Here is a 6,925-nt window from a genome sequence, read left to right on the forward strand (position 1 = left end):
ATTCTCAGGGAGACTGTGTCCCTTCCTTCTCTGCAGAGCCCAGGCTAAGAACAGACCTCCCCACCAGCTGTCTCTGCGGGCACGTCGTCTGCTTGAGCCTGGCTCATCCTTGGAGGGGCTGTGGTCATTCTCAGCAGCCTGCACAGCCCCCACCCTGTCCCTGGATATGGGACCGCCCTGGGAAGGCTCCAGCTTCCTTCAGGAACCCAGCAGATCTCCCCCGGTTTTGTAGGCTTGTCTAATTAGTTAAAGTTTTTTAAAGTTATCTTTGTGTTTCCACGGTGTCTTTCCACAGCGTGCTTGGTTGCCATGTTGGGGACGCCCCGGCGTGCCCTATGGTTCTCTGATGGACTTGTGCCTCCTTACTATCCTCTGCGGTCTGCACTGAAGGGAACACTGGGAGCGCAGCCCCCCTCAGAGAGACTCCGCTCTCTTTCTTCTTTCTTTTACCGTTTCCCCATTTTGGGAAGAAAACCGTCAACGGGATGTTCAGGCATTCTCATTTGTAAGACTACAGACGTGGAAGTGTTATTTCCGAAAAGCGGTCATTATTTCCCTCCTGCTGTGCGGTGGTGTAGACGGTGTCTCGGTAGGTCCCGAGCAGACATCCGTCCGCAGCAGCCCGCTCCCGGATGCGGCGTCTGCTCACGCGGGAGCTCACGCATACCCCTGACCGTCTCCTGAGAACAATATCTCAAAGAAAATCTACTTCTGTTTACAGGTGTACGGTAAATAGCAAAGCCAAGTTTGGCTTTTTCTTCTTCTCTGTCCACAAATACACTCAAGAAGTCGACTTCAAACGTCCCATTGCAGCACACACAGGGACCGACACCCTTTACATTCACTGTGTATTTATATATTGTTTTCTAGCTTGATCCTCTCCCAGAGAAGGTTTTACAGCAGAGACCCAATGCTAACGCGGTCCGGTCCATGGAGAAAGTCATTGAAATCCACAGTGAGTTGCCTGGGCCACCCGGGGGCGGGGGATGACCCAAGTCACTGAGACGGTCATGTCAGCGGGTCTGCCCTGTGCAGACGCTGGGTTCCCGCCAGCCTCCCTGCTGAGAAACCCCGTGTGTGAGCAAACGCCGAGCCACCGGCCCGGCCCCCCTCACGTTCCCCTCACGCCGAGGCCCCCTCGGCTCCGAGGGTCTGGCTGGGAGCCCACCCCCGGCCCCCGCCCCGTTCCAGGTGCCCGTGCCTTGGGGAGGACTAGGCTCCACCGGCAGCTTCTCCCAGGAGCCAGTCTTATGAGTTGTGAGCTTGGTGCTCCCTGGCTTCTGGCTCCTGGAAGAGGGGCTTTAACGGTGCCAGCGAGGAGTCAGGCTTGAGCCGGGGGAGGCCTGTAACCCTGTCCCCCCACCCCAGGCCAGTACTGGCGCTCCCTGCCGCGCCTCTGCTCCACGGTGGGGCACTCTCTGGTAGAGGCCCAGAAGTGCGAGAACGAGGAAGCCGAGACCGTCACCGCCATGGCCTCGTTGTCCGTGGGCGTGAAGCCCACCGAGAAGAGGTGAGTGTCTCTGCCCCGCCGGCCGGCCCGTCTGCCTGCGGGGCCAGCCTCTGTGGACAACCCGGGCCTCTGCTGTCGTGGGGGGAGGCACGTGGCTTCTCCACGTGGCCCAGCCTCATACACGGCCGGCCAGTGAGGGATGGAGGGATGGAGGACAGGTGTCCCTGCTGGAGATGCAGCCGCCACGGCCACCTCTCTCCAGCGTGACAGGCCGTGGAAACCCTTGACAAGCCTTCAGTCCCGAGCAGGGGCCCCATCACGGCCGCCCTCCAGGGGCGGGGGGTGGGCGGCGGGAGGGCACCGAAGGCGGGCGGCCCGCGGGGAGCACTGCCCTCACCCCGCCGGCTCTCTGTCTCTGTTGTGCCCGGTGCCGCGGCAGACCCGACGAGGAGCCCATGGAAGAGGAGCCGCCCCTGTAGCCTCCCGCGAAGCTGCGGGCCTCTTGTTTGTTTGTCCCCGTCTCGAAGCTCCGCCAAGAAGGCTCCTGTTTCTGTGCGGCCTGCCCGCGTCTCTGACCGCGGCTGGAGCAGCAGCGGGAGGCCTCCGCCCGCCCGGCCCCCGGGCTCCCTGGCGGGTGGCCCTGCGCGGACCCGGGACCCACGCGACGCGGGGCTCTCGGCTCCCTCGACGGAGGCCGCGGAGGAAGGAAGCCTGTGGCGGCTCGCGGCAGAGCTGCCCACTTCGTGGCCGCGAGGGAAGGAAAACGAAAATCAAAGATCTAATAATACAAAACACACTGATGAAAACTGGTGCTCACAGTTGATTATTACCCACAATTCCACAGTCTCCGTGTAAACCACTCAACGCATCCTGTAGCTTCTTTTTTTGTTCAAGAGAACGTTTTCTCAGGCTCCGGCCGCGTCCGGGAGCCACAGCGGCGCGCACGGGGCCTGCGATGGGGCGGGGGGCCGGAGCGGGCGCGCGTGCGAGGGGAGAGCTGGACACACAGAAACGGGAGCCTGTGGGAGCTGGCTTTGGTTTCTCGAAGCCATCGGAAGATGCGAGTTTGTGCCTTTTTTTTATTGCTCTGATGGATTTTTGTGGCTGGGTTTTCTGACGTCTGAGGAACAATGCCTTAAGAAAAAATAAACAGCAGGAATTGGTGGGACAGTTTCCTGTGGCTGCGTGCTGCCCGGGGTGGGGGGCTCCGGGGGCCGCTGGCCCGCAGGCCCGGTTTTGCTTTAGTGCTGTTTAAGCAAAATGGAGGGAGCTCCAGCAAAGTGGCAAATACTGTTGGGGGTTTGAAGTCCAACAAATTTTAAATGAATCCAAAGTGTTCTTTTCTCTTACACCATAGAACAATTGAGCATCTCCATTTGGTTGTGAAGCATGTCCTAGGCACACTTCCAGTGTTATGATCGGAATGCTTTTTATGAAAAGCAAGTAGCATGAAGTATTGCTTAAATTTTAGGTATAAATATATATATGTATAATATATATTCCAATGTATTCCAAGCTAAGAAACTTGATTCTTATGAAATCTTGATAAAATATTTATAATGCATTTATAGAAAAAGTATATATATATAATAAATGCAGATCATAAAGGTCCCTGGCGAATGAATGACTTGTGAATTAGACATCAAGGTGCTTACGGAAAGGGATCTCGTTTGAAACCCGTGTATTTTCAAACTGCAGGTTGGATAGCTTTCAGATCGCCAACACGTTCGCCACTGGGCAGCTACCTGCAGGTGCGTGCTTTCGTCCCGCTCTTTTCGGACAGGACCCCTCCCGCTCCGAGCCTCCGTGCACATATGTACCTAATGAGTTTTTATAGCAAAGAATATAAATTTGCTGTTGATTTTTGTATGAATTTTTCACAAAGAGGTCCTGAATAAGCATTGTTTTGTGAATTTTACATTTTTTCTCACCATTTAGCAGTTTCCTGAATGGTAACAATGTCTAAACTTTCTTTCTTTCTAAATTCTTGCTTGTACATTTTTTTTAACTTTTAACGGTTTTTTTTTTATTATTTTCATCTTTGTTTATTTTTGTACAGTGAGCAGTGTTCTGCGGCAGCCGTTTTCAGAAAGTGAGCTCAAGGGAGTTGGGGGGCGTGCAGTCTCCACGGTGACACCAGCGGGGCGTCTGTCCCAGCTCTGTCCCCGCAGCTGCGTCCAGACCGGGGGCTCCTCTTCCCTCCACATCGGTAGTATTACAAGGGGTGCTGTGTCCCCCCCTCCACTGCGCTGTGGGCAGGATGGCAGGGTCGCTCGCCAGACAGCACGGGCCGTCAGCACTCATGAAACTCCTGTTTCAACTTCTCTGACCACGTTGTCAGGACAGCATTTTAAATTCAGTTTTCCAAAGACCTTTTAAAGCATGTCAGCAATGCATGGGGCCCGAGTGAGGCCCACACCTGCCGGGGGTTTTCCCTGCCGCAGCCGCATGGCCGGGGTCTTGGCCGGAAGCAGCAGGCCCCGGATTTTGGAGCCTGTGGCTGCGGGGAGTCGAGGGGCCCCTGCTGCCTGGCGAGCCTGCAGGGACAGCACAGATTCCTGACCAGGACAGCCAGTCTTTGCTCTTTCTCTCGTTGACAGTAACTGACCGTCACTTTTACTGGTAACTTATTTTCCAGCACTTGAAGCCACCAATTTCATTCCAAAGCATGTACGGAGTTCAGGCACAGTGCTCCCGTAGGAGGGAACCCCGAGCCACGTTTCTGAGTTCGGTCGCGTTCACAGGGTAGTTTCTGAAGGAGACACTGATGCAGCCGGACTTTTGGCCAAACAAATCCAAATGCTTGGATGGGCTTGGTCGTCGGATGCTGGTGGTCAGGCCCAGGACAGCGGTCCCCAGAGCAGGGCAGAAAGGTCTTGGGGCCCGTGGGGCTTTCTCCTCCCGCCGGCCCCGCTCTGCTCCAAAGCCCACGTTGGCCGTCCAGGCACGGTGAGTGCGGCGACAGGACCCGGGCCCCAGCCCCGTGGCCTCCTGGGCCCTTGCCCCTGCACGGCCCATGGAACCCCCTGCCGCCTGCCGGCCGTGGCTCTTAGGGAGGAAGAGGTCATCTCACGCTTTTTACGGTTGACTGGGTGAGGGCGTTGTCCCTGGCGGGCTCCCTCCCGGTCTCCTTTGGGGTGACGCCCTCCGCGGAGAGGCCTGGCAGGGGAGCACGCTGCGTTTGTCAGCTCACTCCAGTGCCACGGACGCGCTTGAAGCATTACCGTGTAGCCTTTTCTTTTCTTTGAAAACACACTCAGCCCTTCCCCGCCACCCGCCGCCAGGGCAGACAGCAGAGGGCCTGCCCCAGGGTCTGCAGGGCACACCTCCCTTCTCTGGCCCTTTTGCACCTTTAGCCTTTTTCTTCCTTTGCAAAGGCCTCGGGGGCACTGGCCAGGGGTCAGCGAGCGAGCACTTTATGTCCCTTCGCGGGAAACCCCACGACGCCGCCGGGACGCGCGGCGCCCGCCCTTTCGGCTCCAGCCGCGCACGACGTGCCCGAGCCCCACCAGCAGGCGGCCGCCAGCCCCTCGGCTCCAAAGGGCCACGTTGTCAGAGTGTTTCAGTTTTTCTCCACTTACTTTACAAGTCTGTTTCCAGAGGAAGGACCGTCGGGCGTTGCTCGGACGTGAAAGCGGCCCCGGCGGCAGGATTGTGGGTTTTACTTTTCGATCAGAACATTCCTTCTTTACTGGTCACAGCCATGTGCTCATTCCATTCTTTTTGTAGACTTTTGGGCCCACGTGTTTTACGGGCATTGATACATATATAAATATATATATAAACATATATGACTCTATTTTTTTAAGTCCCTACGGCTGGAGGTTGCATGGACTGTACGACCGGCATGTCTATAGTGTACACGGATTTTGCACGCCAAACTCGGCAGCTTCGGGGAAGAAGAAAAATGCCTTTTTTGTTCCCCTCACGACATTTGCAGATACAAAAGATGGAAATTTTTCTGTAAAACCACATGAAACCTTGAAGGAGAGTCGGGGGTGGGGGGGACGTTTGCGTCTTATTGAACTTCTTCTTAAGAAATTGTACTTTTTATTGTAAGAAAACTAAAAAGGACTACTTAAACATTTGTCATATTAAGAAGAAAAGTTTATCTAGCACTTGTGACATACCAATAATAGAGTTTATTGTATTTATGTGGAAACAGTGTTTTAGGGAAACGACACAGAATTCAAAGTGAACTGCCCGTCTCTCTTCAGTTGACTTGGAGGCACTTGTTTTGTTTTGTTTTGTTTGTTCCCTTTGATCTTGCACAGGGCCCGCGGGCTGGCGAACCGGCGACCCCGACGGAGGACCGGCCAGGCCGCGGCCCCGACGCGCCCCTTTCCGCACAGCTGTGTTGACTCTCTCGTTGCTCTTAGATGACGCGCGGCTAAGATTTCACTTTCAGCCGCGCAGCCGGGACCCGGGTCAGCGCCGCGGCCGACGATCGACCTGGCGGCCGGAGGAGGCCGCGGCTCCCTTGTCGCGGAGCGGCGCTCGTTTCCCGCGCGGCTCGCTGCAAGTCCGACGGGATTGCAAGTCTCCGAGGGGAAGAAGAAGAAAGTGGACAGTCTGTTTGTTTGGGTTTTCGGTGTGTGTGCCCCATAGTGGAGGCGTTATTTTCCAGTTTATGAGACATATATATAATATATAAGGGGGCTGACCCTGTTCACCCAAGAGCTTCTCACGGACGCGTCGCGCCGCCGTGTCCCCCGTGGCGCCTGTGCGCGCTCGGCCGGGGGCCCGTGCGGGGGCGGCCGCCTGTTTCTTCTGTAATGTAATCTGTTCTCTCTGATTGTCTGGACCTTCCAACGGTTCTTTCTTTTGCCCAGTGGAGTTGGAGATTTTGTTCGCGGTTTTCTCATTCTCGTTTCGTTCTGTGTGGGCGGGTTTTCCCCGACGACGGTGTCCTCCTCTGACGGCCGACTCCATCCCCCCCCCCGGAGTCCAGCGTTTTGTACCTCATCAGACAGCTTGTTGCTCTTGTGGTGTAAATAAAGCAGCATCTCTGGTTCCCAGCGTGTGCTCGCGTCCTCGCTGCCTCTGGCCGGGCCCCAGGGCTGGCCGCCCCCACCCCAGCCCCCCACCCCATCTCGGGATGGGAGTCGCTTGAACCCACGCACACGGCCCCTTGGGCCCAGACGCACGGTGCACCTGGCACCCTCTGCCCGCACCAGCGGGTCCCGTGGGCAGGTCCTCACTTTAAACGTCCTTGCACCATCTTCTTCCCCCAAACGCTCGCAGCCTCCTCCAAGGGAGCGAGTCTGTAACCCCCCCTCGGCCACCCAGCCCCCAGCAGCACACTGCCACCCCCAAGTGACTGCCCCACGCCCCCACGAGGGCCACACCCCTTGTGGACCCCCACGTTCAGTGACTGATCAGTGGGAATGGGGGGTGGGTGGACGCCAGCTGGGACCGTTCTCTCCCCTCCCTGTGGGCCCCAGCCTCCTTCGCAGCTGGGCTTCTCCCTCTGCC

General features: G+C 56.9%; 1 long non-coding RNA gene across 1 annotated transcript; it reads left to right on the top strand.

The window, feature by feature from the left end:
* The first annotated feature begins 355 nt into the window (after positions 1–355).
* LOC121104617 lies at positions 356–6,464 on the top strand. The gene is made up of 3 exons (XR_005836968.1): positions 356–955; positions 1,369–1,510; positions 1,890–6,464. It is a non-coding gene; the product is annotated as an uncharacterized LOC121104617 (long non-coding RNA).
* Positions 6,465–6,925: the final 461 nt, after the last annotated feature.

Source organism: Ursus maritimus, unplaced genomic scaffold, assembly GCF_017311325.1.
Source record: "Ursus maritimus isolate PB19 unplaced genomic scaffold, ASM1731132v1 scaffold_1, whole genome shotgun sequence".
NCBI classification, from domain to species: Eukaryota; Metazoa; Chordata; class Mammalia; order Carnivora; family Ursidae; genus Ursus; species Ursus maritimus.